Genomic DNA, 23,484 nt, shown 5'->3' with positions numbered 1-23,484 from the left:
TCCACCAAGCTGACCAAATGCGAATTGGCAAATTTAACACACGTTAGAGAATTTAGAAAATACTCAGGTATGCAGGATTTCTCACGATATTTTTCTCACAGTTTGAGACACGTGATATTTAATTTCTTAAATTACACAACTGAAAAGTTGGAGGTGCATTCCCCGGACCGAATTCGGACCAACGCTTTCCGAATCGAAGGCCCTCAGAATCGATATCCACTAGGCTATCACGTATCTTTATGCAAAATATACTTATATATGCTGGTATATTATACACTAAAATATATATTCTAATATATATTCTTCCCAGCAGTCGGATCTGAAACATAATCAATCACAGCGATAGTTATTTACTTTCTCAATAGTTTCACTTCAGGGTGTTGCCTAATTTTATTCGACCATGCAATCAGAGATACAAGACTTGTGAAGATTGAATGATCGTTATCTTTGTATCTTCGGTTAGATAATGAACGATTCTACTTCTGTAATAACATTTAATTTTGCTGTAGGAGACCAGCTAATAATTTTGATGTTGCTAACTAACAAACTTATTTATAAACATTCAATAGTACATGAGTAGTTTTAATGTAATCGTACTATTTGCCCTAAAACTTCAAGTCGCGTAAATTCTTGGCGATGAGGTTTTAAGAGAAGACAACAGGCATGTGCAACAAATTACATTACTAATAAATTATAAAGAAAATGTTAACACTCACACAAAATTGTCAATATTATAGAGAAAGTTACCTACGGTGGTCTGTCTGGTCTCACGTGCAAATATGTCCCGTCAACGCGTTTTCGCACGTCAAAGGTTCTTATTAACTCGAAAGCCCGTTAGACGATGGCGTGGGAGATTCCAACAAAGCCATCTATTATTCAAATGCACAAACAAACGTACAGTTAAGAATGTGCATGGAAATGTCCTTATTACGGTGCACCGGAAACAGCCCTTACGCCGCTTAAAAAAAAGATTAATTTAAAAATGTTTAGCAAAACTCTGCCTACACACGACAATAGGTGTAAGAAGCCAAACATTATCTTTACACCTGTTATATCCGATTAAGAATATGACAAGACTTGGGAACTTCGAATAGTTCTTAAACTACAGGTCCAAATTAAATGAAATTTGATAATATATTTATCTACGTCACTTTTGATCACTAAAAATATAGTTTCCTAGGTTATGAATAAACGAAGTTACGAGGGATCGAAAATGCCCTGAATGGATTTGAGAAAAGGATCTTACGGCTGTGCTTTGTTTCTCGATTTGGAGGGGGGTACTGCTGTACCGTACTACCCTGACATAATAATTCTGACAACGCAAGTAAAATGTGATCATCGATGAATAAAATAAAATATCAATTGTTTGTCTAAAGAAATAATATAATTCTACGTTACTTCCACCAAATAACTTGTTGGAAACCGTTACGTAAGTGTCCTAACTCCTAATACTTCTAAGCCCCAAGACACACCCATTTAATTTCAGAAATTCGCAACGCAACATAAAACGGAACACATCAAGAAGCCCATTGTTGTGGCGCTGTAAGATTGATCGAGCGAAGGATAGCGTGCCAGAGACGTGGGAGAAATAAGAATGTGGAACATGTGAACCATGCCCACAATCAAATATAAAGAGCTGTTTAACAACGTTTATGACGATCCAATTCTGATTGTTTGACGGAGAAAATCATTTTAGGTCTAGAAGGCAGGAAATAGGAACATATAGACCGTAGCTAACGTTACTCAGGATATACTTTTATAAAACTTGACACGAAATTGTATCGTCTGAAAATAAGAAGAAGAAGCAGACCACATTTATTAACTATATTCATGTACTGTGTAAAGCATACAAAACAGTAACTCCATTTAAGTCTCGAAGGTTCAAGAAATAAATAAAAACTTTATTATTCATACCGAAAATGTAAACCAAGAAATAAACAACGTCATAAAGGACTTAAAAATAAACAAGACATGGTTCATCAGGTAGATAACCAGTCAGATAAAATTAGGTAGAATCTTATAAGCCCTCCAAAGGCTTACAAATATGGCAAACAAATAGGATGAGGTCAATCGGGAACAAAAACTTTCAAAACCGGTTTTACAGTCAGCCGTATGATGTTACGGAGATGCCAGCCCACATCCGGGAGTCAGTGACGCATGCGTATCGCATGACAGCTGCACTTCACTTCAGACTCAGACCTTAGCCATTGTACCTATTAAAATCCTTACAACAAAAGGAAAAAATATATAATTGGGAGGTTCATGTTTCTCTATAATAATAGAATATTAGAAAACAATAAGTTCTAGGATCCCTAAAACCAATACAACTAGCTACAGAAACTTAAAACCATGTGATATTGATCAAAATATATTTAGCTAATCGACTATATTATTTTGTTTAACAATGTTAAATTTTAATAACAAGTACAATTTTAATAGCTTTTTATCTAGTTAAATGATCACCGACACAAGCATTATCCTAACAATTGTCTTAATAGTTATGGAACATTTTAGTCCTTAATACTCTGAAATTCAACTTTAAAAATTCCCACGCTTGCCTCCCGGCACGACCGATTTTTTGTGGTCAAATTTAACGAAAGAAGTTCCATAGCCGGCAGCTACTTTAACCAATGAGAGCAGCAATTATATTGAAATTAGTCAAATCGGATAAGTAAATGGGTGGGCGAAAACCATCATAAAATAATTAATAATAATTACAGACAATACTTGTATGAAATTATTTTTCATTGTAGCATTGTCTAAAATATTCTCATTTAATATTACCTCGCTTCAATTATAAAGTAAACGTGGAATTCCTAGCTTTTCATATAAATAAATAATCTCAAATTTAATAATTTATGTACTAAGATCTTTCAGTCGGCTATTGAGTGACTCTATTTGAAAACAATGTTAACGAGAACGACCATGTCATTTTGCAGTAATCTTTCATGTTCATAGGCAACATAAATATTCTAAATCTTATAGCCAAGGAACTAAAACCTTAATTGATTTATGCAAATGAAACAGACAGTCCATTTTGGTTCTTCGTTAGCGAAAGCGAAAGTCTTGTAACGATTGACACGATTCTTCCTGAATAAATTATCGCAGCTCCGAGTAAAATCTAAAGCCTACAGTCACAGATAAATATTACCTAATGGCGTAAAGACGTAAAATATTCAATGTAACTTAATTGGCACTTAGCTGTATAGTTATATTTGTACATCACACTATATAGTCCAGTATTTGTCAGTCAGGAGTATCATTTCACTATACTGGTAGATAGCTGCTGCATCAAGGCCAATTATCTTCTCTTGGGAGTATAGCTCTTACTAAAAGATGGTATTAGAGTTGCTGTGGTCACTATATTTTGGAAAGCATATTGGCAAGGTACAATTGCCAACTAAATCCAACCTTTGTACTAACAATCAAGGGAAATCTTCTTAAAATGTGTATTGAAGCTTTTGCCCCCTGTCTCCCGATTGAAACTATTGAAACTATTAAAATATTTTTTTATATCCGATTGACAACAGAAAAAATCTTTTCTAATAATGAGTTTAATCGACAAAGATTGATCAGTGAATAATGCTTTTAAAAATCCGTTATTTAATACAATGTCTCTCAAAATAATCGAAACACGTCTATCTCTAAAGTTAGTAACTCAAAGGTGGTTCTAAAAATATTGACTTAATGATAAAAAAAAATTCTAAAGCGTTCCTAAAAGAACTTTAATCATTTGGAGTATTGAACTGTAATGGAATTAAGTTGTTTTATCGGACAGATCGATTACTCGGACTGACACCTCCCTTGATGAGGCTCGATTTTGAGGGCATAGCGGTTCTATTCAAATAGAAGGCAATGATTTACAAAAAGTAATACTCAGACTTCTTCTTAATAGATCTGATAAAGTATTGTGTATGTATAGATCTTGACACAAAGATGAAACCTGCAACTAAATTGACTCAATTGCTATTATGGGATTGATTAATGGAAATACACTCTGTTTGACAATTTTCACTCACAGTTAACCTATTTAAAAAAACTTGTATTAAATTTGAAGATTAATGACATGATCACATGAATTTTCAACGTTTATTAAACTTTTAACGTTGAAAATTACGACTGAACCATAATGTGATCATGTCACTATTATAAAGAAGAAAGATTGGATTGTTCATTTCTTTGCATTGAGTAGGCTCCTAAACTACTGAACAGATTTGAAAAATTCTTTCACTGTTGGGAAGCTACACTATCCCCGGGTGCTATAGGCTATTTTTATCACCGTATTCCTATGGAAATATGCACTACGCGGGTGAAACCGCGTGACGTCTGCTAGTATTCTATATCAGTGCTAACACATTCATGGAGTTTTTTAGGTTGCCAGGCAGAGATCATATATTAGCGGTAAGGCCGTCTATTGTACATTTTTTAAAGATTACTTAATATTTTGAACTTATCTTTTCTGTGTGGTCTACAATAAAGTCTATTTACATTTCATTTACTATATAGTAGTAATTATAAATGAAAGCAAGAAGTGAATTACTACACAAACAGTTCAGTAATTTGTGGTCTTTAATCATTATAAAACTAACATTGTCCAAAACTATAACCTCGACGTTTTCTCCCACAATTCTCTCCAGACGCTAATAGTAATAAAAGAGTAAAAAGTAAAAACAAAAGCATGACCGTGCCCGATTCCGTGTACGTGTCGGTTTTGTAGTGCCTTTAACAAACAAAAGGCGATTGGCCGAGGTTAGGAGATACAGGGGAAAGGGGAATACGACACGGTGCGCGCACGCATTCAAAAGAGCCGCACAGAGCCTTTTGGGGACAGGAAGCGACAACGGAACTTATCTTTGATAGCCAAAACATTTTTAATAAAAAAGGAGAATTGAGTAAAAATGTTATCCTAATTGATTTGTATAGCGTTATGCTTGTTTACGAACTGGGGCATTATTTATGTTAGGTATACATACATTAACATTTATAGACTTTCTTTTTAAAAATCATTAGTAAAAAATATTTTCGTTTCTGATTGAATTAATAAAACGCTTACAATAAGTCTTAACTGATGGTACTATACTATACTGTACTATAGATGCTACTTAGATTTTAATGAATTTAGACTCAATAAGATAACAATTTATTCCAGTCGTCAATCGAATCCACAAACCAAACAACGATCTTTTTTATACGATATGCGATAGCTACTCGTACATCTAATACAAATGAATAATAGGCAAGTAAACGTTGACTCCAGCTTTTTGGATACCATGCACTACAAATTGCTCTTACATTTTGTTAATATTTGTCTAACATGCCCGTTGCGCACAACGCACCAGCTGCGCACACTGTTCAACCACTCCCTCTAATACAAATTTAACTAATATTTGTTTTCCACAAGCTAAGAATTTGTCCCCAGGCATGTTTTCAACTGATTTTGTTTTTTTTTTTTTATTACCTTATATTGATACTTCTTTCAGTTGCACATTGCAACAGTATTTTATAAGCATAACACAAAATGTTAATCTTTTGAAAGTTAACTATCGCAATCCTAACGGTCCATCAATGGAATACGAGACATCCGAAGTGCAATCTCTACGCACTGGAAGCTTTTCGCTTAATTACTTAATTAGTAGTGAGTTTTACGTTATCATTAATTAACATATTAAAAGAGACATGAAACCGGAAACTTAATCTACCCTGTACAGATAATTTAGAGAAACCGATAAAGTTGATCATCCATTTTACTTTAAGTAATTACGTACAGTTGCACATGAATTATTGAAGTATTGAATTTTCATACGTAAGTAATCGAGCTTAGCATGTTTACCCTTTCAAGTAACACGTTTGCCTTCGAACTGCTTTCAACACGAGCTTTATGCAGATAGCTGGGAGAATATCGAGAAATAATGCTTCTTGTATAACAATAAAGATAGTGGAACGTCGAAATCACGGAATAATTTCCGCATTACGTGTTGGGGATAAGGAAATTGCTTACAAACTTACTTCTACTTTAGAAATATCTTGCGGCGCTAATGTTACCGGAATTATGTTTGTTTGTTCGTGTAAATTGTAGTGGAATGGCGGTGGTTAAGAAATGCCAGTTACTTTTGATGTTTACGCAAACAGAGAATCAGTTATTTCACTTGTTTAACTTTAACCACAACAGGTTTTGTATTACTTAAATATTTTTTAATGGCGTGATCTTACAAACTGATATAATAGTGTTAGACGTAGTAATTTCTAAAGAGACGAACGAGAACGAATATAATAAAACTAAAGAAACAGTTTAACAAACAACTTTAACAAGCTCTTTTATTATTTTATTTGACAAAAGAATCAGTAAGGAAGGATATATACTGTAACTATTAGCTTATGTACCCTCGGGGTATATCTAATATAACGATAAATCTGAAGATCGTAAAATTCATCTACTACTTATCTAAAGTAGGCAATATATATTAAAGGAATCTAATGTGTACTGAACTCTAAAACTTTATTTAGCAATCAGCATAAATTCGCCTTACTTCTGTTTATTGGCCATTATATATTTTAACTTAATTAAACACGGTTCTATAATTAATATAATAAAATAAAAGGTCTGAAATATCTCAGCGAACATAAAGAGTTAACTGATAGCTTCATTACTATTTGAACATAACTTTACAGAACAGCATTGAAGTTAAGCTAACATTAGATTTACCGTGAAATTTGGTAGCTTGTATTATGAATCACCAACTCGTGACTTACGAATTATAGAGTTTTTATGAGTATTATCTTAAGCATGTCCGGCTATTATGAGTGATCTATTCATAGAAATAGAGTACTTGACAAATAATGAAGTTAAAACTCAGTTAAATCAAAAGTTATCGTAACAAGTACAATGAACGGCTCCACTAATATAAAAGTAAAATATAGCTTTAGTTTTGCATTTAGTAAATTCGCTGTTGTTGAAAAATCTGAGAGAGTTTTTTTCGAAGGTAATAACGAACAAACTATTAAATACAAATAAATCTAATCTACTTCATTTAACTTTCATAAGTTTTTCGTTACTACCCTTCCATTAAAATAAAAAATATATACTCTAGATAGGTCATAATATTTCAAAGCTCGTTGATGTCTAACATAGCGCGCATTGTCAAAGACGACACCCACTGAATATACTCAATATGTTAGGGAGTTACTACATGAAAGATATCGTATATCACGTTTGGCCACTCACTTTCACATACATCAATGGTAATTGATACAGCAGTATCATTAAACGAAGTAGCAATATCTTCATTTTCTTTGATTTACGTTTTAATGTCTATCAAACAACGAAGTCTTAAGATATATGAGATAAACGTCATTCACTAATCCTTAGTTATGATATATGTGCATCTGATTAATTATGCCAATGACTTTAATCTTATACAGTTACTAGAACGAGAATTTAACATTATGTTATATCGGATTTAGGTCTCTTAATTTCGTATTTTATTCATTTAATAAATACAATTTATACTACTGCAATCAGAATTGTAGTTAAGTTTCGATTGCATTAAGATATTAAATATTATATTGATCACATGATTTCTCGATGCAATATCACCTTTAGAACCAGTAAATGACCTCTAAAAGTTGATTATGCTACTTAAAGGACTACCAAACATCTTCCAACTATTCTGAACAACTTGATATGTATTTTAGACATATATCATTATAGTTCATTTTTGTTTATTACGAATACTTTAAGTCGTTGTCGTACTTATTTTATGCAGGTATGATTTCGTATATTCAATTCATTCGACAGTATTAGTTACTACGAAATATTGATTTTTTATATTTATGGTCACTGTTTGTAAAAACTTGCACTAAGATTATTAAGGAATGAGTGACGGCCTCCGTGGCGCAGTGGTATGCGCGGTGGATTTACAAGACGGAGGTCCTGGGTTCGATTCCCGGCTGGGCAGATTGAGATTTTCTTAATTTGTCCAGGTCTGGCTGGTGGGAGGCTTCGGCCGTGGCTAGTTACCACCCTACCGGCAAAAACGTACCGCCAAGCGATTTAGCGTTCCGGTAAGATGCCGCGTAGAAACCGAAAGGGGTGTGGATTTTCATACTCCTCCTAACAAGTTAGCCCGCTTCCATCTTAGACTGCATCATCACTTACCATCAGGTGAGATTGTAGTCAAGGGCTAACTTGTAAAGAATAAAAAAAAAAAAAAAAAAAAATTATAATGGCGTATATAGCTGTGTAGATAGCAACTTTTTTATTGCATCAGAAAACCCAATGACAATAAATAGCTCTAATTGAGAGGTGAACTATTTACGTTCGACGTGTCTAAATGATTTGAAGAAATGTGTTTTCTTTTCAAGGCTTTTCTTTGCACGGTGTAATCAATTTAACATAAAACGTCGAGCGATGCAGAAAATAATTGTCGGTATGTTTAAGTCATTAAGAAACGAAACAGCAATGCATCAAGTTTTCAAGACGTTTGCAATCAATTAGATGTACATAGATAAGGAGCATTAATGAGGACATCGTATTGAAAAGAATGGACATACCAATGGGAACAAAACTTAGATACCATCTAGATGTTTCAACTGGTAATCTGACTTAGGGTGGTCCCTTTCAGAGCTTCAAGGATTCAATTAAACATGAAAAATAAGTACCCTGTATTCTTTCAGGTTCTTTTAAAATCAACTACGAATGAATCTAGAATTTATGTTCAATTATGGCTCTGTAAATCAATTACTCATAAGTTCATTACACTGTAGCCCTTAGAGGGACTTAAAACAGCCGTGACAGATTTCTCTTCGTACTTATAAGGCTCAACTATGTCAGGAATGAGTGTCGTAACGTATTAAACATTTATTGAGTGTTTAGTATAATGTTGTTACAAAGCGGAATATGTAGTAGTAAAAACCACAAGTAATTAATATAGCTGTTAGAACAGGTACTCAGTCCTTGATATTTTGAAGTAATAACACCTAATGATTGTTGAATCCGCCAGCAAAAACTACAATAAATTTAAATTGCGAGTATTCGATCATCAATCAATAATAAAAGAAGTTTCCATTACAATTAAAAGCTTAGTAAACGTACCAAAGAACCGTTTTCAAGATGACTAAGGCCAAATAACACACGACTTTAGAATTGGCATTCCAGAGAATCGTGATTCGATTGGAAAAGACAGGTTGACGTACCAATCAAAGGGACGTGCACTTCGGAGACGAAAGGGACAGGAAACACAAATCAACGGCTAAAAGCAATGGCGGAAAGAGATAAGAAGATAGAATGATTGGACAATGAAGCCTTCGAATGGTTGTTGGGGACAAGCGAAGATTATAACATAGAGTTTAAATTTGAAAATAGAAAAAATGCGGACGATTTTCTCGTACTACTTATGAATCAAGTTATTTTAAAAGGTGAAAATATTAAAAAGAAGAAAGAAGCTTAAACTACTTATGCACTTAAGCACCGCCCTTATACTAATCAGCAGGTAGAACATATTATGATGTTATTATTCGCTTTTTAGTTTATTGGGTACGTTTTTAGGTTTTGAAGTCGGTTGTATTTTTTTTATCGTTTGTATTCATAATTTCATCTGCTATCTGCTTTAATGTACAATTTATTCCAAAAGCGTTCCATAATTTGATTTACGAAGAAAGCTTGAGTGCAAGTCACCAATTTAAACTTCTAACATCCATTAAAGTAGGTACATTAGAGTAGTTCTCCCTTAACAAAGCCCAATCAGTCCATTTGTCAAACTTAGATAACTCACTCTGTCAGGCAGTAAAGCGACGAGGCAAGGGCAAGACAATCACGACCACGCGACTTAGTGCCTCTTAACTTGAATTATAAGGTTCTTTGCTAATTTAACCTGTAATAAAATACTAATGATACTAGTTACTTAATTTGCGGTACACTTTATTATAAAGTAAATCAATCACATTTCACATTAGTAGGTATAAATATAACGGAACAAATAAATGTTCAGGTTAATGGTACATATTTAAATGCGAGCGTTAACATGCCAACTATTTAGGTAAACAGGAAACGTTTGCGACATTTTACGAACTATAAAAAGTCAGTACATAATGTATTATGTAATGTGTACATTATAATAGTAGGTAAAATGTCGCTAACATTTTTTCCTTGGATTAACAAAATCTAATGAATATCAATGATTTTAAACTTATTTCGTGGTTGTTCGGTGGTAGAATTGTGCAAACCAAGAGGGCGCCGCGATACGCATAATAACAAAAGCGATGTCGTGAGTGTGGTTTGCCTAAACAGCCAAAAACGCGAGGTCGTTGAAAAAAGAAAAAGAATAAGAAAGAGGGTAGATCGATTTTGCCCCTAACAGCTGACTTCACTTCTCATCTCGCAACTTCAGTCCCGTCGTGACCACGATCCATGCAACTGGGTCGAAATATCGACAATAAAAATCTCGTCGTTTTATCGTGGTATGTACCCGTTTAAATATCATTCTAATGAATATCAATTTTCTGAAGTGGTTGGCTCATTTTTTACGCAAAGGATAAGCCTGGCTGTCCAAAGCAGAAATGCAGTCAGTATTCTTGCCACCATTCTACATGGGCATTTGTATAGTTATTAGAATAAGTAATCTTAAGCCTCTTATTTTATTATTTCTCAATGATAAAATAGCATTTTTTTAATTCGAGAGGCGGCTAGCTAGGCGTCATCATCATCATCATTATCAACCCATATTTCGCTCACTGGTGAGTTCGCGTCTTTTCTAAGAATGAGAGGGGTTATGCCAAATATCCACCACGCTGGCCTGATACGGATTGGCAGACTTCACACACGCAGAGAATTAAGAAAATTCTCAGGCATGCAGGTTTCCTCACGATGTTTTTCCTTTACCGTTTGAGACATGCGATATTTAATTTCTTAAAATGCACATAACTGAAAAGTTGGAGGTGCATGCGTCGGACCAGATTCGGTCCTACGCCCTCCGGAATCGGAGGCAGAGGTCATATTCACTGGGCTATCACGACTCATATAAAACAATAAATAGAATAACGTATAATATAATATAGTATAAAGAACTCGGTAAAAGTCCGTCCTCATACCACCTGCCCATACTCGATGTAAAGGCCAACAACTATCACAGTTCGCATTCCTCATCAACCAATCATTATGGTATTGTATTTTAGGCTTAAGTTGTTGAACAAAAATATAAAATTAATATTATAACTGGTTCTAACTAATATTTTTAATGTGAAGAAAAGAAAATTTGAGAAAAATCATAAAAAAGAGGCATATATATTACATTATTATCATATTACATTGAAGCATTTGAGGTGATGAAATGCAAATACTTAGTGCAAAAATGTATTTTTTTATTGAAGGTTGAAATTTTAAAATATCTAAAACGTTAATGCTTAATCAGCTAAGTTATGAAACATATCTGCTGTTATACCGATTCTGAAATTATTTAAATAAAGCTCAAGCGACACGCTTTCAATGTTTGGAAATAATATCTCCGGCAGCATTTCAATATTATTATTAAACTAGTTTGGCAAGACTGTCCTGTCCACCATTAAAAATACGCCATTAAAGCTGCGGCCATAATAGGAACAACGAAGTCCGACCGACCACCCAAATCTAAAGCTTTAACATTTCATATCATTATAACGTTTACGCCCACGTGAAATACCAAAACAGTACAAGTAAAATTATCGATCGGACGGATAAGCGATATACCCAGATAATTTGATCCTTACGTCAGCTGTGCCAGATACTAAATTTTCAAGTCACGAAAGCGTACTGCAATTGCTATTCCTTGAAAACTTCGTTAGTTGCTCTAGCAACTAATCTTTGCAAGATGGAGCTACTATACTAGCGAATATAAATACTAGCGAGTCTTTAACTGAGAAACCCGCAAACTTTATCATCATCATATCTATTTTTGAATGTCCACTGCAAACCAGACCTCAAACTTTATAAAGGGTCAACTTCCTAACTCCAGGCACTAATGAAAGGCTGAACCCAATACCTCATGATCTGAAGCTCCATAGATAAACCTCTGTACCAACAAGGCAGTTAACCACCGATTCTATATAATGTGGTGGTGCATCGTGGTTTACATCGCAAGTCAAAAGACGCACTTTTTAGTTTTATTGATGTTTGATAATTTCGAAACAAATAACTCCTCAAATGGAATAAGTTATTTTTGATTCAGATTGTGTGTAGCTTAAGGTCTCTAATTGGTAGCTACTGAGTAAATGAGAGACTTTGAACGAGCGCAAAAAATCTAACAGAGGATAAGCAAAACCAAATGTGATGCTGCAAAATCAACACCCATTGGTTTTATTTCTATCAATGAAAACTTGTTTTATACTATAATGTGCAATAAGTATACTTAAGTAAGTAATATACCAACAAAAAGTTACGTCACCACGGCTATATTATGAAGCCTGCGTCATACTTGAAATCAACAATCGTATGAAAAAGAAAAATAAGTACTGACGTCAAACAGACGACTTAAAACAAAGTAAAAGAATCAATTCACACAGAAACCATACAAATAGTTAAGAATCCTTAAAAATGTAACACGGTCGGCTTTTAACTACCTGGTGAACGTTGACAACCTGACGACTACATTAACCTTGACTGGGAAAAGTAGAACCACATTAATTGAGACGGCAGAATGTTTATCTGTTTTTTGGGATCTACAATACAATCCTTGTACCTTGTCCTTATGACACAAAGCATAAAAAAGTATAACATGATGACCTTAAGTGCAGAATAGATATTGGTATTCATATACTTTTAATTGAGCAACAGGTTTTTAGGAGAACAACAAATAGAAGCATTGAAAAAATATGTTACTTATGAAAAGACTACAGAAACTGAACGAAGTTTGTGCACATACATATTTGTAAACAGCGTATTTGTAAAAAAAATCAAACAGATTTTGATGAAGATGAAACGTGGCCAGCTTGGCATTTTGGACATTTTGTTTTAGGCTTTAGGTTTGTTTTAGCTAGGTAGACATGCTCATTGCTCATTACTCATACAAACAAAAATTTGATTTTTATTTTAAAATAGTCCCTATCTTATAAACTGAGAATGACATTTCCTAATAACACATAATTGGAATTATTTAAACCACCCACTTCTATTAGAATCTAAATGCCTAATTTGTATGACGTGACAGCTCTGAGAACCGAAAGGGCCGGTAACACTTGAAACATGTAAGTTAGGCTTGAATGCAACAGTTTCGTTTGCGGTGCACGAACAGACGGGATGACAAATTAGGTAATTAGTTTAAAATCACGACAATTGTACCAGCATGCTACTACTGCGCCCTTATTGCAACATTGTAAAGGTCATTTTTGATTACTGCCCATTCTCTGGTCTTCTAAACCTCTATTATTGTTCTCTGTATTTAGATATTTGTATTTTTTCTCTTTACATTCAGTGAAGCGGGAATGATGGCTAATGCACTCAGTACCGTGGATGACTTTATAATAATAATCATTGTCTCTTGAGAATTTTTTCTCGTTTCCCATCATTTTAACCGTAGTTAGATAGATATTTTACTGGTTATCTAACGATGGTTTCACATTAGTAACATATCATGTACAATTGCGTCATCAGCCCGACTGGATACCAACATTTTTCACCTATTCACCATGTGGAATAAATAAAAAACTTTCAATCGAATAATTTTTATTACGTTAGTTTTTCGTTAACTCAGAACTAGAGTAAGATCCCAGAACAATCTGACGCCACATCAGGTTCGCAGCTCGTTGAGCTGAATTTGGTACTTCTGCATCTTCTCGTTTTTTTATTCGAACACGCAGAGATACCTACTTCGATCATAGCTCGCTCCATCGCCTGTTTGCGCTTTGCGCTGAAACTACATTTGCGTTTCAACACAATATATAGCACAGGTTGCTGTAATCGCAAAAAGACTTCAAACTTTTTTGTAGGGAAACTTTCATAAACAACACGGCCATTTTGTTTCTTTTTTTTCGAATTTTTATTAAAAATGTCAAGTAACATTGGTACCCTATGGTGTCATGTTACCGAGATATTCAACGTCTTAAAGTTTGCGGTGCATTCGTTAAACTTCTAAGTTAGTTTAACGGGGCTATGTAGTCATTTGTTTTCTTGGTAGCAACTTACGTTGAACTTAATCTAGGCTTAAATGTAAACGTTTATGCCCACCTCTTCTTAAAAGCACTTACATATTTTAGCCAAGTATCTAGGCGTCTGGGCACGGCCTTTGAATTCCTTTCTCAGACAAATTATAATAACGTAAATAGATTTTACCTAATGACCAAATATTTGTATTGTCATAGATTTTAATGTCATGGTCTTTTGACATAGCTTTAACAGGTTTCCTTGCATATAATTACAAATAATTATTTGACAGGTAATCTATAAAACATCTAGCTACTTTTGATATAAGAAAATCATGGCATAATTCATATAATAACTCGCCATCCAGAACTTTTTCGTGTCTCCTCTCAGAAGAGGGAAAAGGCCAATAGTCCACCACGCCCAATCTCTGACATGTCAATGTCTGACAATCCAATGCGGATTGTCAGACATCACACTTAATTAAAATTCTCACTTAATTAAGAGAATTAAGAAAATTCTCTTGTATGCAGGTATCCTCACGATGTATTTATTCCTTCACCGTTTGAGACTACTCTATTTTTAACTATTCAGTTTTATTTTAAAAATGTGATATTTGGAATTGAACTTAAGAGGGTTATAACATTGTAACTTTTACATTACGTAGGATTTTTTTATATCGTAAACAAAAACATTGAATAAATTTTCATAATTAAGAGAGTAAGAATTCTACATACCAAGAAAGCTTGCAGATCCATCCTCCAATAGCCCTGGAGCTCTGTTTATGTAGTGGTCCGTTATACTGATAATGATGACTAATTGATAAGATTAAACATAAAAATATTATGAATAACACCTATCTAAAGTAAATAAACATTCTCCTAGAAAAGAAAGAGAACATTTTGTTTTACTTCAATGAAATTATTTTGGCATTAATATTAATAGCAAGCGCAATCGAAGTTGCTATTAACGAGTAGGTATTAATAAACAAGATTTGCAAAATCTTAGCAGTAGGTTCTCGCGACAATTCTCTAAAATACTACTCAGATTACCTAATTAAGTAGATACACTTTAGACACAAAAAGCTTGCGATGGCTAGACATACCACATTTTATCAAGGCTGTACTATAGGTAAGTACCGTAGCCAACAATAGACTTTGAACTTTGGTGGCTTTGGAAGGCTTCAAGGGTCCAAACTCACAACCATCCAAGTATTTTTTACATATTTTACCATACACTTAAACATAATATGAAAAATCATTAATTACCCCAATTGCTCACACACAAAATAGCAGGTTTTAAAGTTCCAGACCTCAACCGTCGAAGTATAAAGCGTATTAATATTATCTTTGATATATTATGAAAAACATTAACGTAGTCGACAGTCACTTACTTAGCTTTGCGTCAACCCTTCCAAAACACCGCTAAAGTTCTGAATGTAAGGGTATCTAACTACTCTAATCGAATCAGAATTGAGGAGATCTGAAGAAGAACCAAAGTCACTGATATGGCACAGCGAGTTGCGAAGCTGAAGAGGCAATGGGCAGGGCATATCGTTCGAAGAGCTGATGCACATTGGGGTCCCAAGATGCTGGAATGACGACCCCGCACCCGGAAAGCGCAGTGTCGGCGGATCGAGATCGTTTTGTTTGGAAGTCCATGCAAGAGGCCTATATCCAGCCGTGGACGTCCATCCGCTGTTAATGATTATGATGAGGTTTAATACTCGGACAATTGATCTAGACCTATGAAACTAGTTTTTTTTTATTCTTTACAAGTTAGCCCTTGAGTGCAATCTCAACTGATGGTAAGTGATGATGCAATCTAAGATGGAAGCGTGCTAACTTGTTAGGAGGATGAAAATCCACACCCCTTTCGGTTTCTACACGACATCGTACCGAAACGATAAATCGCTTGGCGGTACGTCTTTGTCGTAGGGTGGTAACTAGCCACGGCCGAAGACTCCCACCAGCCAGACCAGGACCCAATTAAGAAAACCTCAATAGGCCCAGCTCCATAACAAGCGGCTTTATTAGTTACCAATGGCTGACAAATTATCAGCCTTCATACAAAGGTAGGTCTGGGTAAAGCAGGCTCTCGTTCCATTATGAAGCAGTGTTACACAACCTCACTGCAGGTTACTTTAAATATTAATTCTATATTTGTTGATGTGGCCGTCGATTTATTAGTTAAACTTCATCAGGACATTATAAATCATTTCTGTCATTAGACACGGTGCTAGATATCTAGACTTGCAGGCGTTGTCATGCAGACAGATTTAGTGCTACGATATCTGCTTACCCCGCAGCTTCCTGTATTTAAATCCTTTACGAATTGCGTGCTATTATATACTAGTAGATGTCACGCGGTTTCACCCGCGTGTTCCCGTTCCCGTAGGAATGCGGAGATAAAATATACCATACATAGCCTTTGTTGATAAATGAGTTACCTAACAGTGAAAGAATTTTTGAAATAGGACCAGTAGTTCCTGAGATTAGCGCGTTCAAACAAACAAACTCTTCAGCTTTATAATATTAGTATAGATTTCCGAATAGGTATATGGTGAAATATTCAATTCGGAGGGCGTAGGTTCGAATCTGGTTCGGGGTTGTACCTCCAACTTTCTAATTATGTGCATTTTAAGAAATTAATATCACGTGTCTCAAATTGTGAAGGAAAGACATCGTTAGGAAGCCTGTATACCTGAAAATTTTCTTAATTCTCTACATGTGTGAAGTCTGCCAAAGCCGCATTGGGCCAGCGTGGTAGACTACTATTAGTCTAACCCCTGAGAGGAGACTCGTGCTCAATAGTGAGATGAACGAATATGGGCTGGGTTTTAAAGATGATGATAGATGATAATAGAAGAACACATATATCACATAGGTATACCAGTCTGTACCTCGGTCATTAATAGGTTCTGCTAAGTAGCTACCTAGCAGCGGCGAAGAATCCATACAAGCCGATTCCTGCCGGGTTACCGTTTAAAAATCCATGCATATTAATTGCTGTAATGAATATTGTATAAAGTATGTACGGATATATTATGAAAAACCATATCACGCGGTATGAAGTTCCTTTTCTTTGAGTTACCTTCGACAGTATCCAACCTTCGCCACTGTTACCTAGTACCTACTAACCCTTATGGGGTTCTGGTTGGTATGTCGAGTACATCCAACAACAGCTTGCGGTATCTATTTAAATACAAGACCATGATAATATGAACCGAACAAGAGTAATGTACCTGCAATATAGGCACATTACAACTGACAATATCTGAGTGTTAAGAGCAAAAAATATAGGTGGATAACCTATACGCTATTGTCTACAATTTAATTGTTATAAAAAACGTTATTCGACGCGAAGTGCTCATTAGATTTCCATCAAACGACCCATATCGAATTCGTAAGTGATAGAAACGTGATAGAATAATGGAGTATCGAATTATTAATAACCATTACTATTATTAACAGCCAATTGTTTGAATTGCAAATGTATTCAACAATATAGAGCAAGGGCGTACATAATGCAATTGTGTTATTAATTTAATACGAGTTGATTGTCTTGACATGGAAATACGACCCACTTGTTTGATGACTCTATTTATTATGCTAAGCTTTTTATAAGCAGTGTAGGAGTTGTTAAGAAATCAGAGCTTAAGGAGGTATAATGGCACGCAAACTTTACGTTTCGGAACATCGTGCGTTATGCTAGCCACTCACGATCCAATAAGACCACGTGCCTGCAGCGCAAAGCCGGGCATCCAAAAAAATTGATCGTGTGTTATAGTCAGGCAAGTTCGTTGATGACACTCCCATGATATGCGGGCGACGGGGGGAAAGACTGCGCGGGTGTGAAATCGTGCGTGCGGTGTATAGTCGCGATCTTCATGATGTCATGTACATCTTGTATTGTGAAGCTTAACGAACGATGTTTGAAAACGTCAAAAATATTGCATCCGACTATACAGTGACTAGGGTGGCAAGTTATGAAGTCAATAAATAGGTACATACGCCGCGCTGACAGATAATTATCTGCATATTTGTTCCTTTTGCCGTGTAGACCCCTGGACCATTAAAAGGAATGCCCAACCCCGGCACAGGCTCACCCTAACCACCCGGAAACTTACTTATATCTAAAAAAATCTTGATAATTCCACTTTCATAATGAAATCATTACTTTATCAAAAAAAGTTTGCTACAACGTTTTACAGCATTTTTAATTCATCTATACATATATTGTAAACTACGGAGACAAACTATGATCACAGTAAAAATATATCTATACATTTTTACTGTGCTATGATTGTTGACCATACAGTCTGATTTCACGATATTTTTGGAGACTTATTAGTACCTACTTATTGGTTTATTTATTCGTTTTCTTGTCTTAATTTCATTTAGTCGGTTATTAGACAACGAAAGTTATTACGTAATACTAAGTTATAAACACATAATACCTAAATATTGTCTACAATGTCGAGTTGTGTATTTAGGAAGTGTAAAAACTATAAATACCTGTAGGTATAATGTAAGTAAACACAAAATTCGGATCACTTTTTGCGGTGATTTTGTAGGGACGTAAACTACCTATCTATAGGATAAAATTATCATTGTGAATTGTATACGTCCTATATTGCGTTACGGAAGGGGCTCCGCGCCCGTTACTCTAAGGTTTTACTTAGCTGCCTGTAATTTCACTGGCAACTATTAACTTTCAAACCGAAGAACAGCAATGCTGTTTAGCGACAGATGTAAGCATAGTAGTACAAGAATCATCATTAGCAACCCTTTTTCCGTTCACTATTGAGCACGAGTCTCCTCTCAGATTGAAAAGGGTTAGGCCAACCACCACGGCAGCCCAATGCGGATTGGCAGACTTCACACACGCAGAGAATTGAGAAAATTCTCAAGTATGCAGTTTTCCTCACGATGTTGTTCCTTCACCGTTTGAGACACGTGATACCTACTTAATTTCGTCAAATGCATATAACTGAAAAGTTGGAGGTGCATGCCCCGGACCGAATTCGAACCTACGCCCTCCGAATCGAAAGCAGAGGTCATATTCACTGGACTGTCACGGCTACCGTACCTACTCGAATCGTAATTATATACTCTTTGTAGCACTTTCATGGATAAACAATATCCATGTTGGTGTAGGTTATGTTATGTTAAGCAAAAACTTTAATTATCATTTTGATTTGATGGTAGTTTTTAGTTCAACAAATCATAATCCTACCTGCAGACTGATATTTTAGCATGGCTGTAGCCGGTAGCACTCTTCGGAACATGCTATTTCTTAATGGTTTAGCGTTTAAGCAGAGAAACTGTATTAATCTTGAGCATTGTTATGTATTGGTATTTAAAATTTACCTACCAGTAGACTTTAATAGGTTGGATTTTATTACACACATTTTATTATTCACATAAATAAATTAGGTAGTTATGTCGTATGTGCCAGTTCTACGCTTTTACTGATAACCGAAACGTACAGGTATACGTACTTGTGAGAAAAGTAAATTTCTGTCCACCTGCTATGATAAGATCTCGGCTTTATTGGTTACGATCTATGGAGTAGTGGACTACGGAGGCTGGGAAGGCGGCGTACCCACTGGAATGCGACACCTGTGACCACAAAACACTGCCAACACACCTCACGCGTCTTGTCTTAACATAAAACCTGTCTTCTCACACACAAACAATCCTGTAATGTCCTCAATCGTTATTAATAAACCACAAACAAAGTTTTTCTTATAAAAGTTCGCGATCCGCGAAAGTTCCAAACACAAATCACAACAGCTTCACAATGCACGAAGAGAACGGCGGCCGAACGCGGACTGACGTAGGTATGGACGATACAAAACATATATAGATATTAAATCTATATATTGCAGTAATATCAAAATCTATATATCAAAACATTCGGCATCTATATATTTTCTGAAACACTATATTGCCGATGTGACTGAATCGGGCAAATCGTACATGAATCGGATTCAAACCATGTATTCGGCCAAACCCTATATTACAAGTCAAAATGAAACTTATGTCTCAAACCTTAAGGCACTAATTAATTCATTCCAAAAGCAAAATGCGATTCAGCAAAACACTATATTTTTTTAATACAAGTCAATATGAAACTTATGAGTCACTACATAAGGTACTAATTCAATCATTCCAAAACGCGATTCCGAAAAACACTATATTTTTTTAAATACAAGTCAATATAGTACTTATCATAAATACATAAGGTTTCAATTGTAGTACAACAAAATGATTGACATATTATGACATCGAAAAAAGAAGTACGTCAAAATAATGCAGGGTCTACTTATAGCAGGTATTTTCAATTTTCTACCATTATATTTACGAACTATTGTTTTAATACCCAAATAGATGGCATCACAATTCACATGCAAATATCATTCATTGTAGTTTATGTTTCTTTAAACAGATGGCGGAACGAAGAAAATAAAAGAATTATCTAATAAATTAATAATCTTTTATTAATTTATAAAAATAAAAACTAATATGATTTAAATTGTATATTATATTCATCCAATACAACAAAATGTATGCAAAGTTTAAATAAAACATGAAAAAAGAAGTATGTCGATTATTTTCTTAAACCATCGTTTTATTTAACTAAGAGTTGGATTACCCAAATACTCAAATAGATGGCATCGCATGTATCTTCATTATAGTTTATGTTTTTGTAAGCAGATATCCGAACGAAGGAAGTTAAATAATTATATAGGTATTGTTGTGTTGTATTAATTTGTAATAATAAATTACCTACATACAAAAGGAAAAAAACCTATAACGTAATGCATTTTTTTTGCAAACCAAAACAAATGAACATGTTATTCACAGGATGGCGAAAAACAATAGGTTCCTTTGGCGCAAACACAGATGGCGCCAAGAAAAAAAAACAAAATTAAAATAAAAAGGGGAAATATAAACCTTTAAAAAAATTGACAATCGCCATAAAACTTGAAAAGTGTAACCTCAAGTAAATTGTTATTGTATTGCCTCCGAATCAACTAAAATCGAGCACATGCTACGTGAATTCGATTCGCTCTCGTACTATCTATTCGGCAAAACACTAGATTACAAGTTAATTTGGTACTTATTACAAACACCTGTAAATTGCTTATTATCTTTTGATTGATAAGTAGACAGGTATACCAAAAAAAAAAGAAGTAGAGTTAGAACAACCGATTGTAATTTGTTTAAAATTACAATTATTTTAAAAGGAAATTAATTCTATAAAATAATGTTTTTTATATTAAACAAACAACAAGTAAAATCAAGTAAATTTTATAGTACTTAATGTTGTGTAACCATCGCATCAAAAAAACAATAAAAATAATTGTGCGCGCTCTACACTCGAGGCGATAGCGCTATGAATGAACTGCGACTGTAGAGCCCGTTCGCAGGCTTCGCGGCTTGTTAATTATTTTCAAAGTCTTCCGTGAATTCGAAGACAACCGTATTGTATTCCATTTTTTTGACGGCCTCCGTGGCGCAGTGGTAGGCGTGGTGGATTTACAAGACAAGATTTTTCTTGGTCTTGGTCCAGGTCTGGCTGATGTGAGACTTCGGCCGTGGCTAGTTACCACCCTACCGGCAAAGACATACCGCCAAGCGAATTAGCGTTCCGGTACGATGTCGGATTTTCATCCTGCTCCTAAGAAGTTAACCCGCTTCCATCTAAGATTGCATCATCACTGGTGAGATTGTAGTCAAGGGCCTGTAGAGAAAAATAAAATCCTCCGATGTAACTGAATCGAGCAAATCGTACTTGAATCGGATTCACTCTCAAACTATGTATTTTCGGCCAAACCCTATATTACAAGTCAATATGAAACTTAAATCTCATTACATAGAGCACTAATTAATTTATTCCAAAACGCGATTCAGCAAAACACTATATTTTTTTCAATACAAGTCAATATGGTACTTATAACAGAGAAATAAGATTTAAATTGTAATACAACAAAATGTATGCAAAGGTAATGTCATCAAAAAAAGAGGTACGTCGAATTAATGCAGGGTCAACATTTATGAGATATTTTCAATTTATCACCATTATATTTACGAACTATTATTTTAATACCCTAAAAGATGGCATCACAGGTAAATATCATTCATTGTAGTTTATGTTTCTTTAAACAGATGGCGGAACGAAGAAAATAAAGGAATTATATTATCAATTAAGTATTCTTGTAAATATAAATTACAATGTTAACATGTTATTAATAGATGGCGTTAATGGCGCGAACCAATTTGTTCCTTGGCGCAAACATAGATTGCGCAAAGAAAAAAAAACTTTAATTCGTAAATAAAGAAGTCGGTTAATTAAATAAATAAATATATAACAAATTAATTAAATAATCATTAAATAACTTAATATAAAAAAGGGGAAATATATAAACCCTTAAAAAACTTAACCTCAAGTACATAATCTGTGCCTCAAGTAAATTATAAATGTATTGCCATAATCTCACCAGAGCGATAAGGAAGTGACATGAATCCAGTAATACAAGATAGATTCAAACTAATGTATGTTTCAGAAAACATATAGTCTTAGAAAATATATAGTTTCAAAAAATATATAGTTTCAGAATCCGATATTCAATATCAATATATAGTTTCGATTTGATACACAGAGAATCCGATATTACCCACACCTAGACTGACGTCACAAAAAGCGTGTTCGAACTTCGTACTCGTAGGTAGTTCGTACTTCGTAGAACAGGCGAGAGGTGCAAGTGAGACAGCCAGATGCGACAGCAGCGCTGTCACACCTGTTGATGGTTTTTGTTATAGCATTTTTGTTATAGCATTATGAGGTCTATGGTTTTTGCAACTTGCAAAATAGTGATGTGAAAATGGATACAGGGGTTTTTGTGTCGTGTGAATTTGTGAGTTTTAGTAAATGGAGTCTTCGTGCAGACCTTGAGTGAAAAAGCATTAAAAATATTGTAAACTGTGCTAGGTACTTTTAATACGATTTATTTGGACAGGAATGGAAAAGTACTTCGAAACTAAATTTATGCCCAGTATCCGTTATTACCGATAAAGTTGGATGTATGGATAGATGGATGTATGGATGGATCTATGGATGTTTGTTACTGTTTCACGCAAAAAACCTTAATAGCGAATGAATTTGGCTGTTTGGAATAGAGATTTATTACCTGGATTAACACATACCATATTATATTTTTTCCTCCATGGATCCTTTGTGATTTGTATAAAAACTGATGGTTATAATGGTATGGATGTTTGTTACTCACACAAAATTTACTTAATGGATTTGGCATAAATTTGGAGATAAATGATAATGTATCTGGATTAAAACACAAGCTACTTTTTATG

The 23,484-nt window shown here is 34.6% G+C and overlaps 1 protein-coding gene across 1 annotated transcript in view; it reads right to left on the bottom strand.

The window, feature by feature from the left end:
• LOC112046653 (cadherin-99C) overlaps window positions 1-19,958 on the bottom strand; it is a 166,538-nt gene extending 146,580 nt beyond the window's left edge. Inside the window, exon 1 of the mRNA XM_052883834.1 lies at window positions 19,608-19,958. The gene's annotated coding sequence lies outside the window, so the exon portion shown is untranslated. The remainder of the gene's footprint in view (window positions 1-19,607) is intronic.
• Window positions 19,959-23,484: the final 3,526 nt, after the last annotated feature.

This window comes from Bicyclus anynana, chromosome 10 (genome assembly GCF_947172395.1).
Source record: "Bicyclus anynana chromosome 10, ilBicAnyn1.1, whole genome shotgun sequence".
Classification (NCBI taxonomy): Eukaryota; Metazoa; Arthropoda; class Insecta; order Lepidoptera; family Nymphalidae; genus Bicyclus; species Bicyclus anynana.
This window is presented reverse-complemented; position numbering and strand designations above follow the sequence as displayed.